At 30.3% G+C, this 20,742-nt stretch overlaps 1 protein-coding gene across 3 annotated transcripts in view; it reads left to right on the top strand.

The window, feature by feature from the left end:
* LOC134691078 (cholecystokinin receptor type A-like) overlaps positions 1 to 20,742 on the top strand; it is a 62,486-nt gene that overhangs the window by 17,227 nt on the left and 24,517 nt on the right. The window contains exon 1 of one of the 3 annotated variants that reach the window (XM_063551280.1): positions 3,312 to 3,335. The exons of 1 other annotated variant lie outside the window; for it this stretch is intronic. The gene's annotated coding sequence lies outside the window, so the exon portion shown is untranslated. Of the gene's footprint in view, positions 1 to 3,311; positions 3,336 to 16,865; positions 16,977 to 20,742 lie in introns of those variants that run through there. One more of the 3 variants, XM_063551277.1, reaches the window with a different exon arrangement.

Below are 20,742 nucleotides of genomic sequence, written 5' to 3'. Positions count from 1 at the left end.
ATTTCAATTACAGAACGAGTGAAATTTAAAACAAGATTATTGTTTAAATATAGAAGTCATAGATTTTTCAAAATATTCGATTATTTTTATTATAATTCACCACTTAAGTTTTTATTGAATTCGTTTATTTTTGTTATTTTACTTTTGATTGTTTTTGAAACAATGCAAATAAATAAGGGAATCAACTTTATATCACTTATTCAATTCATAGAGTTGTACTGTTTAAAAAAAATAACTTTGTTTTGTTGTAAAAACAATAACGATTGCAATTGTTTTGGACGAAGTGAACATTACGCCAAATAATGTATCTTTATAGAACTCTAGACTTTACTATAAAAGCATAGGAAAAAATATGATACTAAGGTTTTCAAGTCAAAATTTCGCTGAACAGCTTCACTTTAAATTTCATTAAAACAATATCAGTATTACTCTCTCACAAATTCTGCTGTTGCTCCGTGCACTGTATGAATAAAATACTGGACTTTAGAAATGTTGATCATACTTTAAACTTTTTCAACAAAACGTAATTTATGAAAATACATCGACCAGTTCCCAAGTTTTACAAAATCTCTTATCAAGACAAGGATAAAAATGACAGTCAGAAGTCAGAGTCATCAATTCGCCGTTTCAGAATCTAATGCATTCTGGGTAATATTTTCAAAAATGTACACCAAAACGTCGTGATTGGTTGAAAACGTCCAAAACAATGGAAATTCAACCAATGACGTAACGTTATTTTCACTTTGGGGTACGAACAATGAAAAAACCCATAATTCTTTAGGATTCTGAGAGGGCCAATAAACAACATTAACAAGATAGCAAATATCAATAAAATAACTGATAAAGGTTAACATTATGCAAATTTGATAACTGATAATTTACTTTATGGATAATTATGATTCTTAACTCAGATTATTTATCATCCACTTCAAACAAAATTATGATTCCTTATTCAAGTGTCAATCTATATTCTAAATCCTTTCAGCTGTCTTAGTGCTGTAGCATTTGATTCAGGTTTCAGTCTTGATCATCATGAGGAGATTGTATTGCTTTAAATGTGAGTATTTGGTGTTAGAATAGTTACATTTGATATGATTGACTGAGTAGATAAAGATCCAAATTGTGAAAAGGGAATCAATTTTCACAAAATGCTGATCAGAATTCTATTTTATTTTTATTCACCAATTCATTTGGTGTCAGTAACAGCAGTATCTTTTGATTGAAAATGTATGTTTATCATGCGGGTTTTTTTTCCAATGTTATGACTACTCATAATGTCAAGAAGCGACCAAAAAATAAATGAACAAATTTGCATTATAATTTAAACGAATATAAGTCTATTGAAGTTATTTCATCCTCGTCCACCATTGGATAACCATTAAGATAAACTTTAATCATTGTTTTAAACTCGAACTAACTTCCAACTTGAAAATATATTCATTTAAAAAATTGCATGTCGATCTATTTTGAATTTACTTTGCTAACATATGAAATGATAATTCTTTTAATTTAAAGAAAACCCAAAGTTATGGATTTTATCGGTAATAGTTATCAAAGGTACCAGGATTATAATTAAGTACGCCAGACGCGCGTTTCGTCTACATAAGACTCTTTTATGAAGCCAACGAAGAATAAAGTTAGAGAGCATTGAGGATCCAAAATTCCAAAATGTTGTGCCAAATACGGCTAAGGTAGTCTATGCCTGGAATAAGCAAATCCTAAGTTTTCGAAAAATTCAAAGTTTTGTAAACAGGAAATCTATAAAAATTACAACATTATTGACATTCATGTCAACGCCGAAATGTTGACTACTAAACTGTTGATACCCGCGGGGACGAAACCTTCAACAGCAGTGGATTCGACACAGTGGTTCAAATAGTTATTAAAGGTACCAGGATTATAATTTAGTACGCCAGGAGGAGAACGTTGGAGGGTATCCTGATGTTTCATTGTTTAAAGTAACATCTCAGTTATGTGAACATTAAGAATTAAACGAATACTTTAGATTAAGATAATGACATGAAGCCTAAGTATAGCATGTAAATTAGTTTTTTTGTTGTCGTTGAAAAATTTTGAACAAATGTGCTCGAGCAATTTTAATATAAATGACATGTTAAATGGGTATAAACTCAACAAAGGTACCAGTCATAACATTTATGTACGAATAACGTTATTTTTTCTGCATAATTCAAATTAATGACACTTGTATCAAAACTGATAACAAATTTGAAGAGCATTAACTACCAAAAATTCAAAAAAGCTGTGCTGTGTCTGTCTAGGAATATTTAGTGATTGTGATATATATATATATATCATAAATATTTTTAATGATTTTAACTTTAGACAACAGAAAAAAGTCTGTACAAAACACCTATTAAGGCATGCAAACACTCATGCGTTGTAAAAACTCATCAAAATTACGAGACATATATCGGAGAACACCAGATTTCACGCGACTCGTCGTGTGAACTCTTATCTAACATTTGACGATCAAATGTAAAACAATGTTAAGGTAAGATTCGATTCAATATTGCGATATATATTTTTATATGTTATTATTATAACGATACTAAACATATTTATGGATAAATTTTAGCGTTATTAGCGATGTGATTGCAAGTCTGTTTACTAGTATGTGTGTGAATTATACTTTCTGTAAAGTTAATCTTTTATTATGTTATGGCAATAACATTTATATATAGTTGAAATTCATAGTTGCACTGGACTTATAATTACTTGTTTTATTATTGAAGTAAAGGCATGCACTTTGAAATGATTGTACTGTTTTGTCTGATTGACCTACACTCCAACAATCGATCGATAAGAGAGAGAGAGAGAGAGAGAGAGAGAGAGAGAGAGAGAGAGAGAGTCAATCGCATTGAAGCATGAGTCATTAATCAGGTATGAACAACACTTTAACACTTTGTAAATGTCATTAATGAAATTGATTATAATTGTGCATTGTTCCGGACATGCACATCGCTAATTCAAATAAAAATCCGTGAAATATGAGAACTGATATATTATAGATCATTTACAAACGTGATGCAACTTAGATATAGTTATTGTCAATACGATAACATTTTTTCAGGATCCACAATGTAGTATACAGTACATTCCAGTTTTTAATGAACATGTCAATTGCATAATTGATACAGCACTTGCGATAATATGTAATAAAACAACGAAAAATTATGACGTTAGATTACGTCAAATGCCTTATATTATCCCATCCTTGATTCTAGTTATTGTTTGTAGACATTGTTTTTTGTTTGAATTGGCATTTGTTGAAAAATCTTATTGGACAACAGAGATGTGTGATATTAACTAATACAGTAAGTGTTCTTTTAGAATATTTCATAGTTTTCTTGCGCTAGCTACATAATAGATGATAGAGCAGATTTCAAATCATATTCCCAAAACATAATTTATCTCAATATAAACGCAAGGGAGGAGGAACAAATATGTTGCTGATATTTTGCTGGATAAAAAAAGTTATTTGTTGGGACTATTTATCAATACGAATAAGAAAATCAACATCTTTTAAGAAATAAATAATTTCAAAGAGTCTAACTGCAACAAATTAACTAAGTGTAGTATGTTATGATGGCATTACAATATAAGAATTGTATTAAATTGATGAACATTTCGAAAAATATTATCTATTAATTGAGTTCCAGGTGAAAATATTGAAAAAGTACACATTTTGATAGCTATATTTTCCTTCTTTTATATACATACTACTGTATTATTATTTGTATGGAGGAAAAACTGGCCTATGAAATTTAAATGTTCTTCAAACTTTAAAACTAAATCAAATAAGGTAATATCTTCTCCAATCCAGGATAGTTAGAGTAAGCAATAAACAACCGTTAAAACATATTATATCATTTGAAAATCAACTGATTAGGGACCAACTTTATGCTTGATATTGATCCTTTACTTTATGAATAATTATGATTATAAAATCAGATTGTGAATAATCCACTTCATCCTTATTGAAATCCTTTTCAGCTACCAGACCGCTTTTATTTAAAATTACTATTTCACTTAGATTGCATCTTGAAGAGGTTATATTTCTTTAAATGTAAATATTGGGCGTTAAAATATTACAGTTAGATGCGATTGACCCAGAAGATATAAAAACCACATTGTAAACATTGCATCATTTCCGACTTAACGATGATTAGAAAATGACAGCATCGGTTGAGCATGCATTATAAGGTTTTTCTACCTCAGGCATATATTACCTTAGCTGTATTTGGCAAAACTTTTAGGAATGTTGGTCCTTAATGCCTTTTAACTTCGTACTTTATTTGGCCTTTTCAACTTTTTGGGGTTCGAGCGTCACTGACGAGTGTTTTGTATACGAAACGCGCGTCTGGCGTATATACAAATTTTAGTCCTGGTATATATGATAAGTTTATTTATATTATCGATTCTAGTACCAATTGCGTCAACAAAAAACAAAAACAACAAGAACAATTATTTAAACACTTTTCATTGTGCACTACTAAAGTATTTTGATACAGCATATGTACAATTCATACGATTCAAAAGCTGATCTTTAAGTGACTCTAAGACAAATTGTTTGATTCATTCATATGCTTTTACTTCATACGAAGGCAACATTTAGTTGATACAACGGCCAGAAGTTGTTAGAAGTATAAGATCTATCAACGTAATTATAAAACAAAATTTCCTCTTTATTCGTGTATAAAGATATCATACATACATAAATACGATAATGCTTTTTTTTATTTCCCACATTTCATTTATCTAAAAACTGAAGTTTTTTAAAGTATCTAATTACAATTAAACAATTTTATATGCCAATTTTCATTTTAGTTATAAAAGGTTTTATAACTGATTTTAGCTCGCTAAACAAATTATGACGAAGTTTGCTGTACTCTACAATAGATTTTTTTTTAAATTAAAACAAAAAGTTTACCTGCTTTCATTTCGTATAATTATTTGGAAAACAGAATTTAATTCTATTCTAAAGCAAGTAACTCTTTCAGAAATAAGAGTTTTGACCTTTGATACAAGGTATCAATTTATTTTGTGTCATAAGAAACAATATTATATAAACGAAAACGCATGTTTCTTATGTTCAGTACTTCATCATAAAATTATGGATTTCAGCTGTAGATAAAATCTGTCAAATATGTGAATTTAGTATTGAAAACGTTGTCATCACCAGATTGTTTTGTTGGGTTGGTTTTTTTGTTGTTTTTTTTTTTGGGGGGGGGGGGGGGTTCAAATAAGTGTATATACCACTATATCATTATAATATCAGTGACAGGAAAGCGATTTATCTTACCTCCTATGCATTTTTAAGAATAGGATTGGTTAAAAGCAACCGCGTGGAGACCATGTGTATTTCATATGACGTTCGTAGGCGTGGTTTATTATAATACGCGGATTCTAATGGTGTTACGTCCTTTTATAAACACCCAATATGGCGTTAACGAAAAAAATCGATTTGTTATCGAATATTTCACGAGCACTAGGTGAGGTCATTTTGATAGGCCACTAGTCTAAAAAAAAAACATCTTAAGATAGTCGGTAAGATAAATTCGTAACACAGTGTGCAGTGACATAATGCGTTCTATATAAAGCGCCAGTAAATTAAATATGGGGTTCGATCGCAGGAATGTACTGACCCCACATATATCGTTTTAGGTCATTAGTACACAATGTAACCTATAATATATATCTACTGGTAATGTCTTAATTTTTTTTCATATTTGTTCTATGAAGGACAGCTTAAATCAATCGTATGTTGGTTTGAGTATGCGGACGCCTAGAAATGCTACGCAATGACCCAAAAATAAAACGGACATATTTGAATTATATTTTCTTTTTAAAAGAAGTCAACCGAATAATCTTATTCTGTTATATGAAAAAATCTAAATCTTCAATGTCTCGTCAACCATTTAACCATTAATTTTTATCAGCTTAATTCTTTATCTCGAGTTTACTTGCAGTTTAAAAATCTATTCATTTAAAAATTGCATTTTTTTATATGTTAAATTTAGATTGATAACCTATAAAATGTTAAAAAAAAATGTAATAGACGGTGACGTTGGAATCCAGTTTCATTTTTTTTGTTGAAAATACTATCTCAAGAATTTAATGTGTAAATCAAATAAAAAGTGGCATGAAGTATTAGAAAATCATCGACATTAGTAGTTTTTGTTATCTCTAGTAAAATTTTAACGAATGTGTTCAACTTTAATGCTTTAAGTTATTACAGTCTAAATATAAAAAAATGTTATAAAACTAATCAAAGCTACCAGGCATTTCATTTTGTATTACTACAGCAGATTAATCAGTGGCACTTATACCAAAATTATCGAAAGTTAAATCAAAGATTGCAGTTGAAGATTATTGAGTACCAAAATATATAAAGAAAAAAGCTATGTCAAAGTACATTTATTTGTTCCTTTATCAAAGTGGTACCTTATTTAAACAAGAAGCACACGTCCAGGTCTGAGCATATTCAGCTGTAATGTTTGCTGATAGTTCTATGATAGATAATGAAGTACTTATATATGTTGGTCTTAAAAGGAAACATGTGATCGCAGCCGGAGTTGAATATCTTTATTGATGAAACGTCATTAAAGATACCGGGCTTACCCATCCACATAAGACTTTTCATTCGAGTTGAAATCTATAAATGAAGTTGAAAAGCATAGCAACACACAAAAAAATCAGATATTGTGTGCCAAATAAAGCTATAGCTATACAATTTATTGGCTTTGAGTTTCAAAAATCTTAGAAATTCAAATGAATGAGGTAATTACAGTATTCCGAATTCCAATCTGTTTCCCTCGGTTTTAGTTTGTTGCCCCGATTTTGTTTTTTGTCCATGGATTTATGAGTTTTGAACAGCGGTATATTACTGTTGCCTTTATTTACAAATTTACATTGAAGATATAAACCAAGTAAAGAACTGATGGTTAAGTTTCGCTCAAAATGAATGCGATCTGAGAGAGACAAAGAGAGTCACATCAAGATAATATATTGACCGTCGGTTTGAAAAATGTATTATTGCGTGTGACATCAGTATGATATCCTACATTTTGTATGTCATAGTGCGTGCTGCAAAATAATGATAGCATTTAGAAAATATGGATATCAAAAAGGTGCGGGTGTTTTTAAACGCACAGTATTAGTTTAAATTAAAAAAAGATATTTTTCAGGTCTTTAATGAATCTACTATAAATGTTGTGAAAATAGAAATAGCATTACAAATCGAACATATGCGTTTTCGTGTGATTATATAATAAATAATTGCTAATGAGGATCGAAGGTATCATTTACTTTGTAATATTATGTAATCATTGAATTCAATTATTGTTTGCTGACTTCGCATCTGTTAACCATAACACGTGCTTTGTATTTCTTGTGGTTTAATAATTGAATTTAAAATTCTTAGTATATAGGAAGATGTGGTGTGAGTGCCAATGAGACAACTCTCCATCCAAGTAACAATTTAAAAAGTAAACCATTATAGGTTAAAGTACGGTCTTCAACACGGAGCCTTGGCTCACACCGAACAACAAGCTATAAAGGGCCCCAAAATTACTAGTGTAAAACCATTCAAACGGGAAAACCAACGGTCTAATCTAGTTCGTAGTATGATAAGTTTCCTTTTATTTAAATTCACTTACTCTCTTTTATGATGATAGTTCTCAATTACTGAATGGATAAGAAATAATCGGACATGTATTCATGCGGCATTTATAAAACATATTGCAAAATACTAAGTAATCCCTTATCCTATAGGTGTTTCATGTTAAGTTTTAGATTTGTTGAATATAGAATATTACTCAGTATGTACATTTCAAGATAAGTTATATGTCTAAAAGGACTAAAAGCATTTTTAGCTTTTATACTGCAACTAGTTGTGTTAAGTTCCTAAATATAGTAGCACCGCTATATTTTGTGCAATGTCAATTTAATCCACAATCAGGGGTTCCTTCAAGGATAAAAATTAGTTTGAAATTAGTTTTACAATTAAATAGCTAGCAATGTATTAATTTAAGTTGCCTTTTAAAAACAATATTAGGTCAATGTCAAAAAATAAATGTAATCGCCCTTCCCCAGTTTCTTAGCCTCGTACAAAAAAAAAGTTTATATGTTTCTGACATTAACCTTATATTGTCCTGCATGTCAATAAAAAAAATGCAGCTTATAGTATTACATGCACTTGTTAAGATGGAAAAACATAACAGGATGCATGATAAAATAAAATATTTATTGTGTTCCCAGTACATAACAAGTTTTGAGTACTATTGCAGATTGAAAGGGAAAGGATTTTTACACATGTTTAAGTACTTTGTAGGTTCAATCTAAATGCAATAAAAAATGCATATCTCTTACAATATTCAAATATGTTCTTTTAGGACTATTGTTAAAAGTATTCTTGGAAGTTGTTTTTGTATAGTGTAGTTGATTTTATGCAGAAGTAATTTGTGAATTAATCAAATTATTAAATTGTTATGCACTATGTGTCTTTTTGTTTAAGACATAAATCAAGAAAATCATGTTGAGAGAACTTAGAATGAATCTACTTATGCAATAAAATATTACGGTTATGAGATATGGATAACCCGAAGAATACAAGAACAATAAATAATGCTGCTATCAGAAATTGATCAAACTAGTAGTTTATCAATGACATCGTCTTTTGTATGCGTTCTTAACTTGTAACTACTAAAGAACAAACAACTATTTTTGTGATAATTATTACCATTAAAAGAAGTTGTAATAATAATATAATAGTATTATATAGACAATAATGTCGTAAGCACTATTTCTTCTATCAAGTCAACCGGCTTTTTTTTCGAAACCGCCTATAAATTGAAACATGCTGTTCATAAAGCAATTCTTCAACGTAAAATATCATTATCAAATAAGTGGAGTATAAAATAAGCAACTTTCCGTTTAATCTTGTGAAATTCACCCGATATTTTTGGTGAAGACATGTACACTTACGTTTTCTTTTTTGTTTCAAACATATTACTTTGAGATTCAAATTGTAAATAACAATCATACACGGGTGCCGTATACGGGGCAGGAAATGCTTACCCTTCCGGAGCACCTGATTTCACTCCCGGTTTTAGTGGAGTTCGTGTTGTTTCTTATTTATTATTCATAACTGTTGATGTAAATGTCTTTTGGTTTTGTGAGTCTTTGTTTACTCCTTGGTTTTGATTGCTATTGTCTTACTCATGTAGAAACTTAATTTTGGAAATTTTTCCACAATTTTGTATCATAAAGCAGCAATATCCTCTGTATGGATCTTCACTCTGATTTAGTTGATGTCATCTTATAATCGAGGAATTTTCAGCATTTTGATTAAATTTGTCAAATCAGTGAAAATCATATTGTTGATATCCATCCATTTAATTTCATTCCTTTAAAAATTAAATTTTGATTGTATTGTGAATCAAAGTTTAGTTATGAAATGAAACCATTTGAAATCAGTATTGAGAATATTGTTGAAATGCCAATCTCAATTTTTCAAAAAGAGTACCTCAAGTTGTTTATATTAAACTGATATATTGCCGATTATTTGAAAAGAGATGTGAATTGGGTGTAAGTGTTTTAAAACACACTGAGCAATTATTAGTTTCAATTATAGAACATTTCTTTAGATTTATAACGAGTTTTAAAGTATGCCAAGGTCATTTGCATTATAAATAAATTACTTGATCGAATGATTATATAATAATAGATAATAGTGCTCGAATGTATCATTTGCATTGAAATTACGTCATCTTTTGTTTCAATCATTGGTTGTCGACACTGCGTCTGTTTACCATATCAGATCGAATGTACTTTTTGTTGGATAAAGTGATTAATAAGAAAGATATGTTTAATTACCAGTATGGTAAGTTTCATTTCATTCTAAATTCATTTATTATTCTGGAGCTAGCAGTTAGGAGATAACTGTATTGTATTTTAAGCGCCGAAGGCATCAATTAGGGATTTGATGGTCGCAAATTAAGTTTACTGGCGACGCGTTAGTGGAGACAGTAAACGGGTATTTGCGACCATCAAATCCACAATTGATGCCGTCGGAGCTTAAAATACAATATTGTTATCTCCATTCTAATGAAACTGACAGAAAACAACGTTAAAACATGCATTTAAAATCAATCATATGCCGTTTGCGCTTGCGCGTACGTCCGATAGCATCAATTGTCAATTGATGCCATGTAAATAAGTGACGTTATCCAATCAAAATGAAAGTTTCAAACGTTGTTGCATTAGATTATTCAATAACTGAAAAAAAATGTTTATCAATAAACTCATTTTTTTGCCATGTGCGCTTAACTTGTTTCTACAAAGAAGATTGAAATTCTGGAAAAAAAACACAGCTGAAACGCTGTTTGTTGGTAATGTATTGACTGTTCTTCTTGGAAAAACAGTGGATGTTTGCCCTTGATGCCTTTCCCTTTATTTCACTTTTAAAGATGAATATTAAATAATTTCATCAGTATTTAGGATTTTAAATATATATATGAATTTAAATAGCATTAGAAAATCCTTAAAATTGTGTCAAATACGGATAGAGCTATGCGTGACTGAAGTTTCAAAATAAATGTGAATCCAATATGGTACATAAAGAATGGTAATAGAGACTGAAATGCAGGGTAAACTAGTGAAAAAAGCTGACGTAAACAATATTTTCATGCAACGTTTGGAGTTTTATTGTCATTGTTCGTCTTGGAGACGATTAAACATTTGACGTATTGTAAAGATAAGTTTTATCAGTCACATTTGGAAATAATTCAAAGTGAAAGGGATGACGATGGTGTCATAAAAATCACTCAAGTGACAATAACATTAAATGCACACCTCATTTTTCAAATTGAGTACTTCAAGTTGTTGATATCAAAACTGATATGTTACTGTTTATTTGAAAAGAAATGTCAATTGGGTGTAAGTGTTTTACAACGCACTGTGCATTAATTAGTTTCAATAAAAGAACAATAACAGATCCGTAATATAAAATGTAAAAACGCCACTCGCATTACAAATGATTATGTTATAACACATAATGATGCTCGAATGTATCGATTGCCTTCAAATTACGTAATCCTTGATTTCAATTGTTGTTTGTCGACATTGCGTCTGTTTACCATATCACATCCTTTGTTCTTTTTTTTTATCCGAAAAAATATGTTTAATAATCAGTTTGGTTAGTTTTATTTCATTTTAGATGCACTAATTAGTTTTGAGCTCACAGTATTCAGTGACTAAAGGGACAAGCGATAACCGGGAAAACCGTTTTTTACTTTTTGACTTGTTTTCATTTTAGCTTCATTGATGAGTCTTTTACCGCGAGTCTAGCGTACAACAGCAGAGGCGAATTTAGGGGGCAGGGGGGCCGGATCCCCCTTTTTGGGAAAAATTGATTGCTTATATTGGGAATAACTGAAGCGTGACTGGAGCGGGACCCCTATAAGGCAGTCAGTGGGCCCCAACTTATGAAAATTTCTGGATCCGCCGCTGAAAAGTAAAATCATAGTGTGCATAATGAGATTTTGTGGCTTTTTAAGAGAAAGTTCGTTTTCTGTTTTACCTGTATTTTATTATATGCATGACCTATAAAATAGGTAAATAAGAAGCAAAAGTCATCTTCTCCTTCACTGGTATTAAAGAGATAATGGTAACTGCAATTACGATTATCCCAATATGGCGACGGTAGATATAGGTAAAATCTTTACACTCATTTTTCTTACATGTAGCATGCTTTTGTCAATAGTTACTCAGCTGCAATGTTTATCAATACCATTACATCATATTTGAATCGTAACGGTGCACTGGAATTGTCTAAGCGCTGTGAAAATAGCCGTTGAAAAATTCGAGATGATAATCGTAACTCTATGGCATTTTTCTTCTTTGATAATCGTAACTCTATGGCATTTTTCTTCTTTGATAATCGTAATTTTCTTAATCGGATAATAGTAACTGAAACATAATAAATGTGTCTTTCAGCATTTTAATGGTATTTTGTGTGTTAAAAATGTAATTTAATAGAAAAGTACGAATTATATGGCAAGCATGCAAATACAAAAATGTTCCTTGTTTAGTACCTTCAATCTTTGTTTCTACAATATCTTCCATGCATATGTATGCAGCATATTTTTCATATACCGAGTATTTATGAATTTTTAATAAGTTTGTTTCTTTTTTTGCGGAATATGGGTTATTCAATTATTCTCAATTTTGCAGTCATTCTTTGAATAAGTATTTCTTGTAAGAATGATGTGCAATTAGCCAATCAGAATAACGTATTATAATGAAACATACATCTAATGTAATTATATAGCATTAAATGTTTTAAGGATGTCATATTATCATAATTCAAAATTAAATTTTATTTTTTTATAGTTTATATCTGAGATACTGAAATTTCAGTGACAGTCATGAAGTAGCCAATATAAATAAGAAGATGTGGTATGTTTGCCAATGAGACAACTTTCCACAAGAGACCGACAGGACTCATCATTAACAAATATAGGTCACCGTACGGTCTTCAACAATGAACAAAGCCCATACCGCATAGTCCGCTATAAAAGACTCCGAAATGACACTGTAAAACACTTTTCAAAGTTTTCCCTTGTTCATCATAGCTTTTAAGTTATGATATCATCCCTGAAAAATGATCGAAGTGACATGAAAACTGTAGCCACTAATTTCTCGTCAAACGGTTTTTGACGAATACTAAATGTCTTTCCTACTTCGTTATGGCATAATAGGGTATGTTCTAGAATTAAATCACCAGGGGCAGAAATAGCACATATAACCACCTGCAATAAATGAATTTAAACAATATTAACTATATTTACTATTTACTTCAGAAATTAATTTTTGTTTACTGTCTTAATCAGAAATCTGATATAAGGTGACACATGCGTGTCAGCTGACAATTATTATCATGTATCATAATTTCCATCGCTCATTCACATATTTTGTGGCTTACCTAGTGTTTGGAAATTTCTGTAAATTAACAAAGTTCGTGTTTTCCCATTTCCAAATTTCTTGAAGCTTGTTCACCCTTCCAATTGTATGATATACTAGTATGTAGCTGTTTAAACTATTAATCATATATGCATAAAAAGAAATGTCATAAGATGTTGGTACGTTTCGTAAATAATTCATCGCCATAATTTCATAATATGCTATCAGATTTACGTTTTTAGTGTCAATATTAATAAAACAGTTTCCAGTTACGATTATCTTTTTTATTTTTAGATACATAATTACGATTATCTTTTTTTCCGAGTTACGATTATCATCCCGAATTTTTCAACGGCTATTTTCACAGCGCTTAGACAATTCCAGTGCACCGTTACGATTCAAATATGATGAAATGGTATAGATAAACCTTGCAGCTGAGTAACTATTGACAAATACATGCTACATTTAAGAAAAACGAGTGTAAAGATTTTACCTATATCTACCGTCGCCATATTGGGATAATCGTAATTGCAGTTACTATTATCTCTTTAATACCAGTGTCCTTGTTCTCTTTCTTTTAACAATTTGCACGTTTTCAACAAATTACTTAGAAAAAGAAACAAATAATAATGTTAATTAAAATAGTTAAACATCAGACACACTTTACAATTTTTTTATAAATACTTTAGTTATTTAAAGTTGAACTGTAAGAAGTAGTAATTTGTGAATCATTTGAACATGTTGAAATTTTTAAATTGCTGCCCGGTGAGTTGTAGCATTCCTGCAAAAATAATGTTCCCCAATAATATTTCATTCATCTGAGATGAATAAAATATGTCCTCGTCCACTCTATGTTTTTGTTAGATATAGTTCTATTTGTATCCATCTTATAAGTTAATAGATATAAAAAGATGTGGTTTGAGTGCCAATGACACAACTCTCCATCCAAGTCACAATTTATAAAAGTTAACCATTATAGGTCAAGGTACGGTCTTTAACACGGAGCATTGACTCACGCCGAACAGCAAGCTATAAAGAATCCTAAAACAATTACTAGTGTAAACCCATTCAAACGGGAAAACGAAATGTATAACAACGAGAAAAACGAGAAACGAGAGACACTTATGACAATGTATGAACCACATATAAAAACGACAACTACTGAACATCAGATTCCTGGGCCTTTTTCAGCTGATTTGTATAGAACTTTTCCACCACTGTCCCGGGTAAGATTGTTTTGTCATGAATAAGACCGTCTGTTTTCTTTCTCACATATTTTAAAAGGGTCGCAGCTTTTTTAAACCGACCATATGGTATGAGTGTTTTACATTTTTTAAGGCTGTATGGAAAGCAATTTGATAACCTTCATGCAGACATGCATCATACATTATATACGATACTAAGTTTATTAAATGGCTCTAAAATCTGACGTAAAAACAGTGTACAGTATTTAACACTGAGTTCATCACCTGAATATACTTAGAAATCCCTCGATCAAGCTAAGGGTTTCACTTACTTTTATTTGTTTAAGATAGAAATCAAGACAGTGTACTTGAAAGAATTATGAATCAATCTTTTAATGCAATGATAACATACGGTTATAAGATATGGATAGCCAGCAGATTATAATATCAATAAATTATGTTCTTATCAAGAACGGATGAAACAAATACAAGATTTTTATCAATAGAATCACCTATATTGTGATGGCTCAGTTTAGTATTATTAAGGAGATTGAAGATATCTTTCTTTGATATTAAGACAGCTACAAGGGTATAGTTGATATCAATAACGTTAGATTGGTTCTACTGTAAAATAATTTCTACCCTGAAAAGTAAGAAAAAAAGACAACATTAACATGTTCAAATATCATTTCAACATAAAAAAAAATAGACGGTAGGGTATTAAGCAGGTATCTATTTATTCCACAACTGTTCGTAAAATTAAACAGTCGTGCAGTTCATAATAGAATCTCCAACATATAAGATAACTTTCATTGTCAATTTCAAAGACTATTAAATGTGATTCTTCCGCAGAATCTAACTTCATCCGTGTAGATAGGGATCTTTATATTTGTATTCTTTTTCATTGTCTTTAAGTCGTTTTTATTTGTGCGTTTGTCATGGTACTGACAATTTCTTCAACTCATGGATTTCCATCTTGGTATCTTGCCTCTAAATTAACAAATTTCTGACAACAAAAATTAACAAAAGAATATAAAATACAGCATCCACAAACAACCACTGAATTATGAGCTCAAGAATTTGGACAGAACAATAAAATTTGAGACGGTGTTGAACATGTGTAAGAGAGCACTATCATATATGATTATTGTGACTGAGTAATTGTTAAAATAAGAATTATCACACAAACTAGGTACAGTATCCACCTATCGTTTAAAACTAGTTTGTAAAACTAGATGGTCTTTGAGAAAGTTGAAAACGTTTACAAACCTATAATTTACACAGGTTTAAGGCTTGAAATATGTTTTTAGTTTGTCCCCACAAAGAATCACTCACACAATACCAGTTTTCAGAATAGAATATGAATAATATTAAAGAACTATAAAACTTAGTAAATATAAAAACAAATCAGTATTTCAAACTGTAACTTTGCATGCTACATCCGATGATTTGGAATTCCATGTTCTACTTTACAACCTATACTACTTCATTAATAAAATATTCTAATTGCATCTTCTTTTTTTGATAATGCACTAAATAAATGAATATTAACATCCGTTTTCTAAAAGGTTTTTAAAGTCATTTAATGGAACGTTATTCTCAATTTATATTTTGTGTGTACTTAAAAATACTACAATTTTTATATTGACATTAAAATTGTATATCCCTCAATTGATGAGGGTGATCAAATGGTACATTTTCCATTTTGATAAAGTGGATAATCTAAATAAAAAAACTTAAAAGTTAAATATTAACCCTGTTCAGCTGTCCAATTTGTTATTTGTATTAGAAACATATTAGTACTTATGAACTGCTTTTAGCAATTATGAGTAATAAGTCACAGTATAGTTATTAGGAATTATTTGTAGAAAATTATGTACAAAAAAAGAGACATATTTATTGTCTATTTGTTTTTGGCAATTGCTTTTCAATTATTGATGTTAATAATTTGTTGATTGTTATGGAATATATGTGTCAAAGATGTCCAACGACCACTGTAATTGGTCTTTATTCCGTACACCACGAATATAGTTCCATTTGATTGTAGTGTTGGGTTTGGTATTTTTTTTCTTTTCTCATTTATTTCTGTTTTGAAGGGTGGAAATTAAATAAGAGAGTAGAAATAACTGTTTTGATGTATGTGTTTTATTGTTGGAATAAGTATTTACGCTGCATAAAAAAAGTAATCCTAGATACGGACATCACTTCTGGAGCATAATTTCCTCCTTATTCGATCTGGGGTTAAGAGTTTTTTCTCTGTACTCTGATTGTTTGTTTTTGGTATGCTTATATTTGACTTATGATTTTGTGTTTGCTGTTTGATGGTTCTTTTTACATCTTATAATAAAGGCGTAATAATGGTGTTTAGGAATCAACATTCCCGTTAATATGCGAACGTCCTTCATTTATTAATTGGATGCAATAAAATGTAATGATAGAAACCTGATATATTTTCAATAATTAAATACATATGATGTCACTGGATGTAAATGTAATACTAAATAAAATGAATTATATAGTAATTTGTTTCAATTAAATAACAATTTCCTCTACATCCGTAATGAAGCATAACTACATTGCAATCCGTGAACAAAGTATCAAATACATAACAAATAGAATACTTGCATTTTCCTGTAATTATCCAATGACAGATAATAAAGATCGATTATATTATCTTTCTTGCAATATTACGTAACCCTTGGTTGTAACTGTGTGTCGACATGGCATTTGTTAATATAAACACATGTTATATAAATCTTTTAAGATCTTGTGCTTTATAAACCAACAAGTGTCATCTTCACCAGTGTGGTAAGTGTTCCTTTTAATTTTCTTTAACATCAAGTACTTAATATCTTAAAGAAAATTCTAGATCTGAAAGGAATGCTTGCAACGTAATTAAACATTAGTATACTGTAAACCAACATATTTTCGCGGACACTTTATTTCGCGTTTTATTCTTTCTTGACCACTTCGCGGCTTTTTAATTTCGCGATTAATTGATTAACTTGAAGAAGTTTGTTAAGGAAAGATCAAAGATTGACATATTCGCGACGATTTATATTCGCGTTATTTTTTTACTCGCGAAAGTCGCAAAAATAAATCGCTCGCGATAATAAGTTGGTTTACAGTATATTCATTTTTTAATATTGCAGTGCTATAATTAAACATGTTGAATTCGTAAACAGCGTATCATCCACATTCTAATTTATTGAGTGGATAAAATACTGTAGCTGTTACAGATCATACAAATTCAGTCCGGACTGAAGATTTTCGGGGTTTTAATATTTCAGCTCGAGTGTGTTTAAAAAGAAATGTTTACAACATTAGCAACCGTATCCCCGTCCATTTTTTGTAAAAATATCAATTATTGAAATGAAAACGAAAATATAAGAGTACTGACTTTTAAACTATAGGCATATATGAAATATGTATAAATATTTTGGGTTTTTTTTATGTTCTAATTCAAACAAATATTTTTATAAACATTTGGATTATTGTATTTTGCCTGACCTGATAACTACCTGTATTTCTGTCCTTTTTTCGTTGTGACCTTATTGGCGTTTTCTCCAACTTTGATTCAAAGTTGTTGATTGGAAATGACGACAGTAAGCCACAGAATTCGTCAAGTGGGTCGATGCCAATTTTGATGAAAGTGTTCTCCCCGACGGTATCACAAGCCTTAGACTCAGCAGTTCTGTTATGCCACAAATTCACATTGATATGGTCATCACAAAAAAAATCCGGTTACATAACTTATAATTTTCAGATATTAAGGACTTTCCAGCCCATAAGAAGATTGTATAAGTTTTATTTGGCAAAACCTTTCAGTATTTTGGTTCCTCAATTCTTTTCAACTTTATACCTTACTTGGCATTGCAACTTTTTTTTAATGATAGATGGATTTGGATATTTTAAGGTACTTTTGGGTCATAAAGCTCTTCATCTGTTTCGTTTCTTACTCAGTGTTGGCTTTCAAATATTCGGCTTTTAGCGTTCTTTATGACGGTAAATCTAGAAAAGAGCTTCGTACTTATGAATGGAGTGATATGGTGTCACTTGTGTCACTGAAGCGTCTTTTGTATACGACACTTGCACCTGGCGTACAAATAAGAACGATGGTATATTTGATTTTTTTTTAACCAAAAGCTTCATTATGCTACCCGAGCGTTACACTTATCTTTTAAAGATAACAGTGATGATAATGTTGTAACTTGAATATATTTACCTATGTCATATATGTAATAACAACTAACCGGTATGAGATATGGATAAACTGAAGATTGCAATTAGAAAAAAAATATATACTCTAATCAGGAACAGATGAAATAATAATTTTATCAATTAACGCATCTACACGTGCGCTTAGCTTGTTATGAACAAGGAAGTTGAAGATATATGTTACCTAAAAATAATACAGACTACGATTTGATATCAATCTCGGCCTATATAGCTAGTTTACATTGATAATGTTACAAAATAATTTTCAGTCGAACTACCTTTTTTTACCTACAGATTTATAGCATTTAAACGATAGACTATCAGATTTTCACTACAGTAAGCAGGGGGTTTAATAGAAAAGAAACATGCGGAAGATTTACTGCAGTTTCGGTTAAAACAATTACTTTAAGCACGTTTGAGTTTCCCAGCGTTTTTTATTCGACCCTATGTAAATGATTATCTTTCACAAATGTTTCAGACAAAATGTTTTTACAAGAAGCAAATGGAGATCGCTTAACTCAATATTCAGTTTATAAGATATTTGCCTTTTTGAGTTGTATTATCTTCTAGTTTTAGATTTATAGCAGTTTCGTTTCTTGAAATAATTTCTTTGGATAAAATGCTACTTGATTTCTATTTCGCTGCCAAATTATATTGAAAGTCTTATGAAAAAAATCATCATATATACTGGGATCATAATTGTGTACACGAGTGACAGCTTTCGTCTACACAAGCTCGTCAGTGTCGCTCGAATACAAAAATTCCACATACATACGTCATTTATTGCCAAGTATCTAACATATTTCGTAATGAACTCCAAGGTTGTCTTAAAGTTTCTTTTGTTTTTGTACGTAACTGGTAAATTTTGAGTAATTGATGCAAATATTTGTAATATTCTTTGTTAGAGATTATTCAAAAGGTATTATTATTACCTGCAGCTGTGTTATTCTATACAAAAAGATAGAATGATTGACATCTTGCAAGGAATTGCGCTTAGACTAGGTTGGTGGGATTCATTATTAAGTTGCAGGTAGAAAAAAACTCATCATAGACAGACACCAGCATTGAAAGTGTGCACGCCAGACGCATATACAAATCAGTAATACTCTAATAATTAGTTATCAAAAGTAACATGTACATGTATAGTTTGATATGCCAGACGCGCGTTTCTTCTACAAAAGACTCATTAGAGACGCTCAGATCAAATCATTAAGAAACCAAGCAAGTATAAAGTTAAAAACATTGAGGAATTTTGAGATTATTGACATCAGTTTAAGCGCTAGTTTTCCATTTACGTGTGAAGTAATTTTGTGTCACTAAATCCATTCTTCTATACATATTTGACTCTATTCAGCACCGATTATATATAATTTTACCCCAATATTTGTTTTCTTCATAATTATATGAATCATGTTCGTTGAACAGAAAAATGTGGAATCATTTATAAGAAATGATAAAGCAGTCAAAAGTTATGTTTCATATATAGATATTAACGCAATGAATTCATCAAATATGTAATGTGTCTTCAAATTTCAAAAATTGAAATAGAGATAACAACATTTAAGTTGAGACTTTAAGGTCCTGTTTTAGGACTCGGGTAAACTAGAAGAGAAATGACTTTTCATTCATGTGTATATTAAAAGTGAGATATTATCGAGTAAGTTTTAATTCTTGTATAGTATTTTATAGTATAATATTCATTCATGTCTTAACAGTCAAACTTTAAAATACAGTAATGTCATAAAACAGTTTTTGTTTGTGTTGCAAATCCTCGATAGCCACTGGTTGATTTGTTTATAATTTGCCAAGTCTTTGTTGTATTTATTTATTGGCACATTAAATTGACAAAAGCCTTTATTGAAAACGCATTATGCTGAATCTTCTATATAGGTGTTTTTTTGTCATTTTGCGAGGTAGTTACATCTTACTTGCTATACTGTATTACCCATATTGATTCATTTAAAGTACCTGTATCGTTGAATTTCCATTTGATGCTATTCAAACAAGTATTCCGATGTACAGGAAAGAGTATATTGTCTCAATCACATTTGAATGATTTTGTCTAGAACAATATTGTCAAAATCATAACGCTTTACAAGTGATTATTGTGGAAAATCAAATTACAATTTGAACTTTAGTCACTGACAATCACGTTTTGATTTCATTTGAAACGAATGATCTAACATGAGACTTTAACAGGAGCAAAAGGAATTTAACGTTACTTTGGTGTTTCCTGATGTGAGATATAATGATACCGTATCATTTTAAACAAATCTATTCACAAATTGTCATTTGCTAAGATCCTCATTCCCTACTTAATCCCTGATGTGTTAGTTTAAAACATATCATATAACAA

Source organism: Mytilus trossulus, chromosome 11 (assembly GCF_036588685.1).
Source record: "Mytilus trossulus isolate FHL-02 chromosome 11, PNRI_Mtr1.1.1.hap1, whole genome shotgun sequence".
NCBI lineage: Eukaryota > Metazoa > Mollusca > Bivalvia > Mytilida > Mytilidae > Mytilus > Mytilus trossulus.
This window is presented reverse-complemented; position numbering and strand designations above follow the sequence as displayed.